Source organism: Strix aluco, chromosome 10, assembly GCF_031877795.1.
Source record: "Strix aluco isolate bStrAlu1 chromosome 10, bStrAlu1.hap1, whole genome shotgun sequence".
Taxonomy (NCBI): domain Eukaryota; kingdom Metazoa; phylum Chordata; class Aves; order Strigiformes; family Strigidae; genus Strix; species Strix aluco.
In genome coordinates, this window is record NC_133940.1 from 13060577 (window position 1) to 13076793 (window position 16217).

At 35.4% G+C, this 16217-nt stretch overlaps 1 long non-coding RNA gene across 3 annotated transcripts in view; it reads left to right on the top strand.

The window, feature by feature from the left end:
- LOC141927910 (uncharacterized) overlaps nt 1–16217 on the top strand; it is a 68020-nt gene that overhangs the window by 14415 nt on the left and 37388 nt on the right. For all 3 annotated transcript variants that reach the window (XR_012624620.1, XR_012624619.1, XR_012624621.1), the window contains exon 3: nt 12484–12639. This is a non-coding gene — a long non-coding RNA (uncharacterized LOC141927910). The remainder of the gene's footprint in view (nt 1–12483; nt 12640–16217) is intronic.

Consider the following 16217-nt stretch of genomic DNA (forward strand, 5'->3'; position numbering starts at 1 on the left):
GTCCTTCACATTCTAAGATCAAATAAATAATTAAATGGTAACATTAATCCTACTTTATTCAGCAAATATCTCTCTTTGTGTTAAAAATTTATGGTTCTCTATCTTTATGCTGCTATCTAAAGGGTAAATATTAGTACAAGTTGAGCCGGAATCTCTTCTGAAACGGATGAGCGGCTGCTTCTGCCACCCCCAAGTTATAGGAGCAGATCTTTCTTTTAGTGGTACTAGTGCAAATTTGGAGAAGCAGACCTGAAGTTAATGATCTGCAAATTAAATATGGAAATAATGAGTTACTCCTGATTTGCTGTTGTGTAAGTAAGAGTAGTATTTGGCCCTATATATTTATTTCAAGATCATAAAATACATAACCATTTTGAAATCTTTACTAGAATGGGTCTGGGCATGTCTGTGCAGACAGACCCAAGTTTTTATGCCTGTAGTCCAAGATAGTCAGCCACGATCTAGCTCTGACTCAGAAGCATCAATTCTGTGCTGTTGCAGAGCTAAGAAGCCCTATGTGGCATCCGAAAGCCACACAGGTATGCTGGCGTGACAGTGTGCCCAGACTAAGTCCAACCATTCAGCAAGGTTGGTTAGCCTATGCACTTTTTTTTGGTCCGAAGTTGATTTACCTCAGCGTAACGTACAAGGAGTGTGAGTTCAGGTCTGCCAGTGTGTCTGTTTAGTAATGCCCACTATCCACATGCAAGGCATCTTCACTAGGGAACAAGTATTCCAGAACAGAAAAGAAACTTAATACAGAACTTACAAACATAAATTATGGGTATCTAATTTAATAGATTTAGTCATTAGATAATCAGCACTAGCACTGAGTATATTATAGGGCTTGAGGTAATAATTTGGTTTATTACACATATACTACTACATCTCTGTAATTAAGATATATATATTTAGGTATTGAAAAAGATTCTTATAGAAATGGTATCTCATTTGGTGTCTCATTTCATATAGGTTGCAATTGCTGCAATAGTGAAAAAAGTAAATCTAACAAAACTCCAGAAATGAGCAATGCTGCATGTCTTGTTCTTTGAGTCACAAAATTAGCAAGAGGTAACATGTTAATCACTTTAACATTAAGAAAGCTAATAAGCATGTTAGTTTAAATGCTTTTGTGCTTGAGGTAGGATCATGTAATATCTCAGAAACTAAGCAGAGTTGGTCCTCGTCTGTACTTGAATGGGAGATGTGTAAGAAAAATTCATCGTATTACGAGAAAGGATGTCAGTGGTTTAATAGGTTTCATCATTACAGCTGAGTCAGTACTGAAGTCATGGCTGCTATGGTGTTAAGGAAACATTCTACTGTTAGAATTGGATCCCAGATTCATTCAGTGGTTTGGCTTAAATTTGGATCCACAGTCTGTGGCATTACATTTAGGAAAGCTTTTTGTCTGAATTTACACTAGCATCCTCATGACTACAATAGAAAACATTCAAAGTTTGACAATGGGGTATAGTATTAAAGTAATATAAATATACTTTAGTAGTTACTATCAACTGCTCAATACCTTTTCTTTTGTCTTCAGCATAAGTCAGTAGGAGGATATGGTCATCATCACAGTTTCTCTGTCTTCTTTGTTGAACCCAAATTTTTTACTTGTAAAAATAATGAAGAGGAAAATTGATGAAAGGATAATTAAAAAAATCAAGTAAATGTTCATCACATCATATATACAATACAAATATAAAACCCAGAAATAACACTTCAAATGAACTGAAAATTAGGAATTTCAGAAAACTGAGATGGGAAGATAAAGATAAAAGGACAAAGTCTATTAATAGCAGGGCTAAAGAAAATTTTGTGGCATTTGAAGAGAATCAATCCAAAAATTGTTTGAAGTCTGTTAGTACATTAGTTAGTACAAGAAAGACATACCTTTTCATGGAGAGTACAGTCATTGCACTTTTAAAATTGCATTCTTTCTGAAGTAAAATTGGGTCTGAGTCTGAGAATTAGAATGTGATGTAAAATTCACCCTTGTTGATACACATTTTCAGAACCACATTGTAGTCTGGAAATTATTCTTGTTTTTATTAGATTGAATTTGATTCTTCTTGGTTTTCCAAAGCTTCTTTGAAATCCAGAGGATTTAATTTCTGTGGATGGTTAGCTCTGTCACTGATGTAGCTATCAACCTTATCTTTAATACAAAAAAAGACGGAGACAAATTTGGGACATAAATATCTTCAAGTAACATTGAGATTGTTGAAGAGAAAAGGGAAGGTAAATTTCTGAAACTCTGGAAAATAAAAATTGCATGGAAATTTTGAATATAAAATCTTTTCCTCTATTCCTGTTTGTTTTGCTCCTTTTGATGAAGTCAAAACCCCTTATCTTAATCCAGAAAACTCCTGTTCCTACTTGGTTGAGAAACATATCCTCTGCTGTTTCATCACATTTCTTTATCGTGAACGATCATTCCCTTCATAGGGAATCAAGGCAGATTCCTGAAAAAAGAGGACATTAATATTTCTTTAAAGATAATACTGTTTACATCCTCTACACAGTGTTTGCTGTATTATCTGCTGTATTTCCTGTTGATGTGAGTAACTCAAAAGACTGCACATGCAATATAGTGTGTAATTAACCATTTCTGGGGTTGCTACACTGTTACGCCATTGTAGTTGTTGGTGGGATAATGAAAACACTTTCTCAGTCACTGCTGGAGCAAATGCCTTATTATTGGATCCAAGAGACATTCTGACATCCCAGTGTTTCTAGGTCTAAAAAGCACTCACCTCAGAGGAATTTCATCTTTTAACCATACAAGTCTCAGAATGTCTGTGGTCCAGCAAAGCCACTGTCTCTGGAAATTAACCACATGTTTATGAACCGGTGTTACACTTCTTAACAGAAGAGCCAAAAGAAGCTATAATGTATAGTTAAAAGGTCTGCAGACTAGTTTGTATGTGGCAATAAGATTTCAATGTCATTAATGAAGTTAATTAACATTATTATTGATCTTAAATCTGAAGATTTAAAAAACAGAACAGTGTTTCATAATATCTTTTGGGAATAGTATGACAAATATATCTGCAATCAGGTATCATTTCCTGACTCCTTGGGTGCTTTCTGGAAAGATAGTGTAATATGTTTATAATGGGTTGTTGGATTATATTCACACTTAAATAACTTAAACTATCTTTGCCTCTGCTTACTTATGTGGAAAAAGAAAAACAGTATTTTTAGAGAGGTTTTGATTAATTTCCAAATTTTTGGAGTGAAGGAAGTTACTTTAACTGGGTGGGGTTTATTCGTAGAAAATCTTATTTCTTCTGTTTCATGGGAGAACTGACAGAGATTAGTTTTCAAATGAATACCAGATAATATTCTGCAACAACATCATGTCATTGTGATATTTTTAAAATAATTATGTGTTGGAGTAATGAATAAGTACAGATAACAAAGAAGATTGCTGAAGGCTGCTCACATTTGCATGGGCAAAGATAAAATACGTGTTTAATTGTATTCATTCTCAGACTTCTTTAAGGAAATATTACATTTCTTAGGTAAACATGCTTGACTTTTGTATCCAATTGTAAATTAAAATTCATATTTTTACTATTCACACAGTTAATAAAATACTCTCCCTCTTGTGTCTACAGTCATATAAAAATATATCAAAAATATATCCACTAGAGCTGCTGCTGTGACTGACACTGAGTGGCACAAGCACTGCTATTTTGGGCGTGGGTGCAGCCTAAAATGGGAGGCTAGGGTGGAGTCATGTGCTTGTGCATGTTAGTTAATTTTCCTTCTGCAAGCCATGGAAAGAGAATTCTGTCTTAGAGTTTTAAGAGCAAAAAAGGAGGCAAAGTTGTGCTTTCATTGCAAAAAAATTACGTATAGTATGTCAGGGAATATGAGTGTACTTGATTCCCCTTTCTCTGAGGCTAATTCTGTTCTTAGCTGCATAATAGATCTAGAGCAGCTTCACAAGAAGTAAGACCACCTGATAAAGATAGGAAAGGTTTTACAATTTCTATTTATACTAAATTACAATTTTTAGATCTTGAAATTTGGTGTTTCTTTCAGTTTGTCACCTGCTCTATCTCTGAACTTTGGTGCCTTCATGCAAATATGATACTGCATGCTTTTCCTAGGGTCATATTTGTGAAATTATTTCCTGATTAATGTTACAGGAAATATTTCTGAATATTGTTTGACAAGCCACAACTGGTTAGGATATCTAATAATTGAAAGCTGGTGATGTCTGAAGTTGCTTTGCTAAAACTCAGATATAAATTTGCTCAAAACTGAAGAACAGGTGACAAAGACTGTAACTTTTTGATTCCAAATATGGTAGGGAAAGCCCACCCTGTCGAACCTCTGATAAGAACCATGTTTTTCACAAGCATCTTCTAAAAGTTTTTACACTCATGGATGTTTGTATACAGTTTGAATTTGTTTGTCTAAATTCTCATGCAGAAAATTGGTGAACTTTCCAGAGCTGTTGATAAATTTTTGGGCTTGCTGTTGAATCTATAGAATGCTAAAATAATTGGTTATGATCTGTCTGTACAAAAATGTTTATGCATATGTAACAATCAGTGCATGAAAAATATTAAGATTAAATTAGTGAAAGTAACATTTTTAAGAGGACTTAGATATTTAGAATTATTAAAAGGAAAGACAGTAGAGTTTTTGGTAAGTGGCCTTCATTCCTCTGTGTTCCCATGTGTTTAGGATTTCATTTGAAGGGCATAAAGGGTGCTAGAGCCTGCCTGTACAAGCAGAAGCAAGTAAGAGTGCCAAAGATTTAATACATTTCTCTAAATTTTAAAGCATCTAATAGAGCTATTCTTCTGGATTGCCAGAAAGGGCAAGAATTTGGGTCTTTGGCAGTGTCTTTAATGAGAGAGACTCCTCTTGTGTATGTTACCTGACCGAAAGGTGGTATAGTGCACTGTTGAGTCAACACAACTGTTCTGCCTTGTTTTTTAAATATTTGCAGGGAGTTCACAGATGATTAGCTGACAACCAAGAATGAGACTCTAGAAATGTATTGTTTGAGAGAATCCTAAGCCTTTGACTCACACGCAAGAATAAGGTTTTATAAGAATAACAGAGGGGCACTGAGTTCATGAGTCAATATATTGGGCTGGAATGCAGCCAGCTGTAGTCACGGAACAACAGTAGTGCGCTCCAGAAGTTGACTGCTTTTTGTAACTTTGTAAAATATTTCAGAATTTGCAAGAACAATTACATCTAGAAGCGCAATTTCTTTTAAAAAAGCCTACTTTTATTAACTAAAAATCAGACATTTACACCAAGGCAGCTCTTGTTAATAATATATGTATCTCCATGTGGCCTGTTTCCACTAGCTGTATAACATAGAGAAAAAAACATAAGAAAGATGCTCCAGAGAAGGGAAATAACAACAGCTATTACAGGTTATATTGCTTCACAGTTGGACAGAGCTGAGTAAGTATGCAGCTCACTCCCAGGGCAGTCTAGAAGTCCCTTTAACAGAGTATTTGAAATACCTACATTTTTGTTGCCAATCCGGTGATGTAGGCTTGATATGGGACCACACAAACTGTTCACAAGTCATGTGTGACTCGAGCTATATATATGTTGGTAATTATGTCTTACAAACACAGACCTACAATGCTCATGACGACAGTGGATTAGAGCAAAAGGCAAATGGATAATTTTTTTGTTGCAGTTAATCTAGTCCTTTTAGGGGCAAAGCCTGCCCAGTCATTTGCTAGTTAAAGGTCCATAGTACACAGTCTAGTGTTAGTGATGCATATAGTCCTAGACAAAAATAGTTCTATAAAATACTGGAAAAAAGTTCTGAATTGTGAAAATATATTAATATGTAAGAATGCCATTGTAAGCTTTCTGGACAGTTTTTATTCAGGCAAAGCTGCAACTGAATGGTTTTCTAATCTTCTATACAAAATAAATATGAATAGTTAAAAGATCAACTAAAATCAATACAAAATAAACTGTAAACTAAACTAAGATCAATATAAATAATTAAACCAAACAGGTAAAGAATCCTATTTTCTAGTTTCCTTTTAGATACTATGCAAATATGGACAAACTTAATTTTGAGAGGGTGCGCACATGTCCTGTTAGGGAAGATCCCATCTCACCTACTGTGGACATAGAGAGAACATGGCATTTACACCTTACGAAATGAACTTAATTCACAAAGCTCCTCTGCTCAGCTCAGACATGCTGATAGGATCAGTCCCTCCAAAATCTTTAAATGCATTTTATTACCAATTACTTTTCCAACAGTCCATCAGCTGTATCAAAGCACTATTTGCCTAATAGTGAACCAAATAAGTAATTTATTGTCAGTTGATAGAAAAGATTGGTATTTTAAATGCTGTATCTTGCATTCAATCACTGGAATTAAAAATTTTATATACTGGGCTGTTTATAATTGATAAAATACAAAATATCCATATCTGCTGTAAGGGAAAAACTGGGCTTTTGTTTCTGCAGAAAGAGGATACAAGTTCCTAATTACAGTAATACACTATTGTCCCTCTTTCATCCTTTTGGCAAGTAATGATTATTTCCCTTTTCATACAAGTTAGTAACTTTAAAGATGTCACTTATCCTATTACAGAGGCAAACAGTGTTTACAATTAAAACCTTTAGGCTAAATTCCATTGCAGTTGGGTTTAGTTGTATTTTAATAGACTACTTTTTGTAATTAACTGTAAATAGCACTGGTTTCAATTAAGAAAATGTTACATATGTTTCTTGAAATACTTTTTCATTTTTTCTTTGATGAAGGTATATCTTTGCTTGTAACTAAGCTGTTAACACTATTTTCAGTTTTGAAAACTAAAATAGTTTATAGATTTATTCATCATGAATTGAAATCACAAAGGAAGAAAGAAGTGATCCTGATAATTTTTATTTTCTTGCCTGTCTTTTCTAGAAATGGAAAATAACATTTATCTGTGAAATTATTACATTTCTAGAGCATAGGAATTAATCATTCTTGTTTTCTTTTACTTCCATGACAATTAAGCAGCAACAGTAGGACTAAATAACATCAATCTTTTGATATTATGAGGCCTAACATTTATTGAATTCTTTGTTCTACATCAGCTGTGATTCTGTATTTCATGATCTCCCATCCAAATGTTAACCAGGGTTAGTAACATTTAGTTTCCAGGATCAAATGTGATTGAGTGCTTTCAGTCTGTGTTGGCAGCCTACCAGGAGAAAAAATATACATGCACCTGATAATACTAGATTGACTGTTTTGCTTACAGTGATTATGTTTCTATCGGTGTGTACAGAATGGAGTATCTGTTCACAAAGTAAGGTTGTTATTTATAACTTCCAGAAGGGGAATGTGTCTATGGCTAAAATACTTAAGAAGAGTGTTTTAGTGGTGTTACTACACATCTGGATGAATAATACTTGTACCTACAATGTGCTCGAGTACTGCATAGAGCAAACAATGATTCATTCTCTTCTAATACACCTTTTCTTAAATAGGGTGATTCATATCAATACTTCCCTAGAGGAAGGCACTGTATTTTTATTTGTTACTGAAACCAGACTGCAAGACCCAACAGAAGATTTTTCAGTTTCTCTTAAGACAGAGCTCTGTAGGAGTTTTTGTTGTTGTTGAATAGAACACAGAAATGAAAGTTGACAAAAATTTAAGTGCAGGTCTGATTTAGATTCTTAGGTGACAGAAATGCCATTTGCCTTTTTTCAATAAAGACATACTACCGAATCAAGGATAACAGATTCTGTGAGTTAGACGTGAGAAGATGGAAAAAACCAAGATCATCTTACAAGTGCAGGCTGGGATTTAAGGAACAGAAGCACTAAGAACCTATTGTTTGTCTGTTAATGTCCTACCACAGCTAAAGTAACAATCAGATTGCTCAATGCCTCATCACTAGTTGCTACAACACAAAAGTGCAGTGCACTCCAAGGCTAGATGACGCAACGGGTCTGTGCTTCCTTTTACTTTTAATCTAGAAATATGGTTTATGGGAAAAACATACCTTGTATTCAGTTCTTTATCTAGATTTGAATACCACCAACTCCATAATCTCAGTTCATAGTGTAATTTTTTAAAATTTTATGTTCATCTTGCAGGCTTTTGACAAGGTGTAATGCTTTGTTCAGTTATCTTTCCCAATTTAAGAGTAATTTTTGCTTTGAGCTACTACTGATGATTCTGCCCAGTAAGCAAATCCTTTTTCTACAAATAATAAACTGTGAACAAAAAAAAGCACAAGATCACTCTAAAAATGAAGAAACAAAGCTTATTTTAAAATACTGTTTTGCTGAATATGCATTTTGTCTCCTGTTTATACTCTCAACTTTTCCCTATGCAATTCTCTACATATAATCATGGTGTGATATTAACCTTGGAAAGATGTGTTACAGGAAGGGAATCAGGAACAGAGGACTGAGAGTGCATAATTAGAAGCAGCATTTTTTCACAAAAGAAGCCACTGTGATACCTGGTCAAAAAAATAAATACATATTTGTCAAGCAATGCCAGCCTTCCATTTCACAGACTTGATGGCCAGAAGATTCTCTGTTGTTATAGAGCTTGAGCAAGACCTTCTACTTTGTAAATACTGGAGTTGTAAGACACAAACAGCAGGAATTTGGAGATAGGATGTCAAAATTTTTAGGCTATTCCATGACACAAGAGATTTGAAATGTGGGCAGGAGCTGATGGACAGGGACACACACATTTTTTGGCACAAGCTGACAGTAAATAAGTTTAGCCATAATATTAGGCTGCTCCTCAGCTAGTACACATCACAGCTTGGCTTTTCTTAAAAAAGCAGTTGGTAGCCTCAGTGGAGAAGCCTAATACTGGGTGGTTTTAAAGGCTTGGTCTGCCTTCTTGCCTACAGAAATATTTCCTCTGAAGGACATTAGGGTATATGAGAAAGGTGATCTGAGATGTTAACATGGCTGTTACGCTTGCCATCCCTGATCTACGAGTAAACAGAGGGTCTCAAGGATGTTTACATGGTGCTATGCAATGCAGAGATAGCTCAGGTCCTGAAAGCACTATAGCTACATTCACAGAGCACTCTGCTCAGACTTACTAGGTCAACAGCCTTTGCAAAACAGCTGGACAGCTACTTTGCCCCACATTGTGCTGTGTAAACATTCCCTATAACCTCCAGTTCAGGTATAGCATAGGTAGTGGCAGGTATTTCTGGAGTGCCCTACATTGTACTGTGGGCAAATCTTTGGTTTCAAAAGATCTTAATTAAGTATTAATATGTTGTTATTAGATAAAAAACCATGATAGTTCCATTGTAAACTGCCCAGCATTCCTGAGTTATTGTTATAATGGATGATTTGAGTCATCTTAAACAAGGGGTAGGGTTCTATTTGGTAAATTGCCTAACTGAATTCCCAGACACCCCAGCTAGACTGCTTTTGGCACCTGAACTAACTCTATAAGATAGGTTTGAGTATTTCCATGATATATTTCAGTCTGCAGGTCAGAGATACCCTATCCTTTTGATGCCACTCTGATTTTATTAAACTACGTGCCTTGTAACTGAGCAAAATAGGATAATAAAACATACAGAAAATATTCTAATTAATTTATGCATGCTCATGGTAAGGTTTTTCTAAGATTTTTTTGTTGAATTCTCTTACCCTGAATGACTTCCTGCACTCTGTCTTCAGTCAGTAGAATTGCTTTTTGTAAACTAATACGGCATTTTGGAAGTTCTGTAGTCAGCCACCTAACATTCAAGTGCAATATACTGACTTATGCAAGATCCCAGCTGCTAACAGATGTGCAATAGTTATGGCTAAATGAAAGTCTGTCTTGGAAATCTGTCTTCGTGATATGAAAGAGAAAGTATGCATGATGTTTCTCTCTCTTAGAATAATAATCCTACTGTGCTGAAAACTGTACCCATCAAATTAATAGGAACTACTTAAGAGTGGAGTAAGTTCACACAGTAATAATTATATATTCAGGAAAAGTCAACTCAACTTTTGTCACAAATCTATTGGAATCTTTAAAGAAGTCACTGAGCAGGTGAATGAGAAAAAAGCAGTCGATAAGTCTACTTTTATTTGTAAAAGCCAATTAAAAAATCACATGTGTCAAAGGCTCCCATAGAAATTAAACTCTCAGAGGTTAAGAAGGAAGATCTTCACTTGGGTGAATAAGTGGTTAAAGGGTAGAGGAAGAATCAACAATCAGTTTTCAGTCGGTTTTGTAGCTGTAAGAGTATGTAGCTCAGTACAGTCTAGCACCTGATTATTCCATTTTTTGAGTAGGTTTCACAAACTTGTGAAAGACAAGGCCTAAGATACCGGTTTCTCAGACTGGGGGGAATTACACTAGAATTTGGAAAAGAAGTACTATTCAAACTTCTGATCCTTCAATCCACAGAGGAAAATTGGCTCAAGCTGTTGCAGTAATAGTAATTAAAGAATAAGAAAAGAACACTTCAGTTAATCCTTTTTTTTTCTTCATTTGTAATGTTTCATGTTTATGAAACACATTAGGCAGGCCATCATAATAAGAGATTCAAAAATTCAGTAACAGAAAAGCAACTGAGAGTCAAATTTTAGCCTTACTATAACTGTGATTTAAGAACATACATAAACATGAATGTAATTTGTAGTTGTGGATTGAATCAGTGTACTAGACCACTTTTTCACAGAAACAGGATGAAGAATCACAAGCACAGGAGAATGGATATTCTTTATTTGTACTACTATTGTAAGAGTCTCAATGAATAGTAAGTATATAGTATAATATCAAAAGAATACAAATTAATAATACCTTTATTAAACAATATTTGAGATCAAAAGAAAGCTGTAAGATTTTTAAGACCCACATTCCATTAAAAATTAGAGGTTTCTATTACTCTTTCCAAAATAAAAATGATAGTGATTACACATTGATTTGGAGTACCACTTCCACAATAGGAGAAATTTTGACTTATTAAATTCTTAAATTTACTTCAAGGATTCAAGAAAGACTCTAGTTTTATTTTAATATTCAGTTGCCTTAGGGCTTCAGAAAATGTATGAAAATGGAGGAGATAATCCATGGAGATAGGGAAATTGGTAAACAGCCAACTCCAGAACTAACACAAGTGAGTACAAATAAACAGTATAAGCAGTAAGTGGCAAACCAGCTTATGCTGGTGCCATACAACGAGGCTACAGAAGCATGACATAAATGAAATTTTTAAAAAATCCAAAAAGCTGGCTGGCTAACCAGTGCATGTTCTCCCTCCTGTGTTTTCCAACATCTTTTCACAGTTCATTTACTCATTAATATAAAAATAGTGGGATATAGAAGATGGTGCATGATTAAAATATTATTGGCATTCATTTAGTGATATTCTTTACTGAATGGCCTACTGAGGCTTTTGCTGTTTCAAGAGCCTGTTTAGGTAGCAAAACCATCCTGATTTAAATTTTTATTCTTTCCTGGATACTGTGGGTTATACCTGTAATTGTGTGAATTGATCTAGTTCTCCTGATTTTTTTTAAAGAATTTACTCTCCTTGGTGTGAACACAGCACATCTTTGGGAGAGGAATCTAGACAGCTGTAAGCCTGCCAGAGCTAAATCAATAGTCCCCTGTGTATTTTGACATACCCTCTTCTGAAGTGTAGTATGTGGCATATCAATAGTAACAGTGATGGATTACTTTCCAAAGCATTTTAACAATTTTCATCTTCCATTTTCAAGCTTTGTGATCACATTTTCTAACATTAAAAACTAGATAATTTTTGCAGGTCATCAATTTATTTTTATGCCATTCTATTCATTCATACTTAATATTCAGACTTCAAGTATTGGTCTTGCTTGTGTCGTCTGAAAGCAACATTGAAATTAATCTGATCTTAAAAGAAAAAAAGCATTTCTCCAACATTTGCTTAAGCAGCCTTAAGTGCATTACTAAGCCAAATGGTTAAGATTAAGGCACTTCCTACTGTACAAGAATTTACGAGACAATCCATGCAGTACTAATTTACAGCCAAAATACTACTTTACATTTATTGAATATTTTACAGAAAAAAGAAATCCTTCAAGTGTACAAAATGTTACAAAAGGTGTTATCACTGACAAGCAGGCCAAGAGAAACACCTGAAGTGTGCATTGCTAGATACTTGTGTTCTTTCCAGTACCGCAGGCAGAGTTAGGTTATCCCTGGCAGCTGGGCAATATAGCATTTGGTATTCAACCATTACCATCCTAAAGCTAGATGTGTGCTCATTAAAAATGATTCAAACTCATTACTTTGCAGCCATTCTTTTCAGACTCCAGCCAGCTGTTCAGCGTTGGTAGCGTGTCTGTATGTGGGAGAGGTGAAGTCGAGTGGGGAAAGAGGGAGTTACGTGATTTCCCTTTAACTTGGGCATTGTAAGCAGAGCTTGGTTCTGCATACTGATTTCAGCAGGCAGCCAATGTCAACACTGACATTTTCAATCTCTTTCTTTTATGTCGCATTAGTGGAAAGTGACCTGTTGTGTTTGTGGAAGCTCTGGAATCCCGCAGGAGAAGGATCACTCAGCACCGTGGCAGGCTGCCAAGTACAACTTGTACTGAAACACAGTGGTGCTGAGAAGTTGCATTATCAACTGAAACGCACTGTCGGCTTAGCAGGAGGTAGGTTAGACTGTTGATTAGCTGAGTTGTTATGACCAGCTTACCCTCCAGGGTACACTGCACCTCTGCTGCCTGGCTCTTCCCTTTTTCTTCTCCTTTCTCCTGACATGATGTCTCGTACTCTTCTTGGAGGGAGGTGGCCATGACAGAGTTCAAAATTACACCCCGCTCTAGCACTGTACTGTGCTCAGCATCTGCTGTGTACATTGGGAATGGAGGGCCTTCATTTATGAGGAATAGTTTCTTAAACCGCTCAGTTGTTCAGAGTCATATGTTTTGTTCCAGTGATAACAAATGCTAAAAAGTGTAAAAGATACTAATTCAAGTTTTAATTTTATTTCTGATATCCTGTTTCTTTGGCCTGTTTTATGAAGGCAGAAGTCTTGATATCATTTCATACTCTAATAAGAATATGATAACAAATCCATCTAATCAACGGAGAATAATAAAATAGTTTAGCCAGTAGGAAAGGGAAGTAGCTTAAATAAGTGTCTTGCAGATGGAAAAGACATACTGTGTGCTAAAAATACAAATGCGTTTGTATTGTTCCAAGAATTCCTGATTAACAAGAACAAACTGAGAGCAGACTAGGTTTACATCAGGAGGTCTTAACTCGAGTACTAGTAGGAAAGGAGGTACTTCAACCCACCAAAACAAAGTGCTTACTACAGAAAGATGATATAAAACAAATTGTCAGGCAGATCAGAGTCATCTCATCTTTGTCCAAAGCTCATAACATCTAAAACTTCTCATGGGCTTACTTTTATCTTCAGTCCTCAAACCTGTGACTATACTTTGTAGAAAAAAACTAGACTGTATCTGCAGAACATAGACTTTTATCACAGGGCAGGCAGTGAGTACTTGCACCCAGTACTTCCCTGCTGCATGGAAACCACAGAAAATGGTGGCAGCATGGAAAAGCGTAAACCCTCTCTATATGACTGCACGGGGAGTGTGAGCTGTATAGAGCTTGGCAGGCTTCACTGGCAGGAGGCTGGAGCTTACGCTGCCAGAGGACAGTGGCAAAGAGTTGAGTGTATGTTGATAAGAGTGTCTATGTGTAAAATAAATTAGTAAATACACTAGAATAAATTGGGCAAGATAAGCAGATGACTAAAAAGTCTGCAGTTGAACAAATCTATATTAAAAGTCAATATAAAAGTACTGAACATGTGGAGTAGACTTTCAGAGGAAATAGAATGAGTATTTGTGTAATATGCAAATAGATGTGATTTATACACTTTTATGCATAATACAAGCTTCAGGGCCCAGACAGAAGAAGGGCCTAATCTGAAAAGAATGAGGCAGGTTGGTATGCCATGTTAAAGAAGAACTGATGGCCTCAGAATTGTTTGAAACGATTTTTACATATTTTGGTTGAATGTCTGACTTAAAGTTTATGGAAATTCACCTGAATTTTTTCAGTAAGCTATGCATCATATAGTACTGTTTGTTCATATTAGGGGAAGTTTCAGTTTAAAAAATATCTTTGCATTGTTCAATTTTTTAATATTTTCCTAAATGAGGCAGTAAAAATGATGAAAAGAAGCTGGCAAGCTTTAAGCAATGTTAGCATGTTTTTCATACTGCAATTGCATACAGTCTCTATATGTCATTATGTTCTTATATGGATATGGTACATTCTCTACTGGAGATATCTTTTTGAGGATGAACATGTCTTGTTAATATGAGGTATATTGTCAAGGATAGAGTATCAAAATAATAATTTTAAATACCATAATAATTGTGCATCCTGATCTGAGTCCTAAATATCTGCTCATATCTGCACATTACTTTATAAAGGTGGGTAATTTGCAGTGTTGGAAACTTCAAAAAATACTAAAGAAGAAAGATGATAATAGACATTTTTAAAAAGAACTAAGCAGCAGAGCAACTGCAGCTGTCAAAGGCTGCAGGATTACAAAATTTGTTGTTTAAATTCAAGGACATCGGATGCAATAGGGAAACAAACATATAGAACATTGAAATATTAAAAATATTACACTTTATTATTTTTGACCTATTGTGGAGTTTTTAACCGGCCACATAAAGTCTGCAGAACCTGCAGCACTAAAGGACTATTTTGTAAGGCACATTGTAAATGGGTTGAACTTTGATTTTTCAAGTGACCTGTGGCTAGATATTAGTTGTTAAAATCTCAAGCAAAGACACTGTATTCATCTGAGATTGTAAGAGTATATTTCTTTTGTAGCTTTAAAATGTTGGCCTAATGTGCCCTGCTGAAAATTGAAAGCAGTGAACACAGTTTTGCGAGTGCCTTGTTCCACACTTATCAGAAATCTTACAACAACAATGCTGTGATTTTGTATGTGTAAACACAATGGAAAATGCAATATTAATAAAGAACCATTTCAATGTAAAATTTTAAAGAATACATTATGAAATACAGTGTGGACTAAATGAGAATATAAATTATAATATATATCAGAACTCATTTTTATTTTCCAAATAGTGATTAAAATCAAACAATATAGTACAAAACTAAATCTAGCAATCATGAATCCATTGTGTTTGCAAAAAGTGTGAGCTGACTCTGACAAAGTTGTAGAATGGAATGTACAGAAAACCTTGAATTCTTTAGTTTCATTTAGTTTCATTTGGCAGTGTCATGGATTTAGTTCATTAATTGTAGTCTTCTTAAATCATTGGAATTAAAATTTCTCTCAGTGTTCCATGAAGTATAATACACCCCAGTTTGGAGTGTTGAGGGAATGTCTGTTTAGCTCAGACACAGGTACCCAGGATTGTGTGCACAGAATCAGGCCAGCCGAGGGGTTTCTGGAAAATGAAGTCTGAGCAAAAGGAACACTTCATCAGGTCTGATTCTGCAGCCACACCCCACATGGAACTTTCCTTGAAGTCACGCACATTTTTATGAGATTTCTTGCCCTACTTCTGGAGACTCCAGAGACCTAGAGAAGCATCCAAACTTGCATGTGTTTGGATGAAGTGAACCGTTTAATTTCTTAAGGACTCAAACTAGAGGAACAGGTTATTTCTGAATTATGAGAAGCTTAGGTCTAAATTCAAATGCTTATATAACATTGAGTTATATCGTGTGTGGATAAAGAAATGCCTGTGATAGTGTCCTTAAAGCCAATTTCCCTCATGATCTTAGTCTTAAATTTTGATTGCCCTTGGGGAGTCATAGAGACACACTGGTGGTAAACTAAGGGAAGCCTCCAGAAACACCCAGATTTAGAGAGGCCTCCACTATGTCCTTACAGACTTTTGTGGTGATGATCAGCAATGGCTCTGCTGCCTGTGTCACATGTTCCACAGAGCAGCCTGCATTATTGCACCATCTTGCCAAAACCCCGTGCGCTCTACTGTGTACAGTCTGGCAGATACTGAGGTGACATTTGGAAACAATGTTCTTATAATCCAAGAGTCTAGCCAAAGCCCATAGAAATCATTATATTCTGGGTTAAGCTTGAAACCATTTTGTGTTTTAGTTTCCAAACCTGTAAAATGGAAAAAACACCACCTTTCTTCCAGATTTCCTTCTATCCTTTTTAGATTGTATGTTTTCTTGGGCAGGTATATTTGTCAAATAT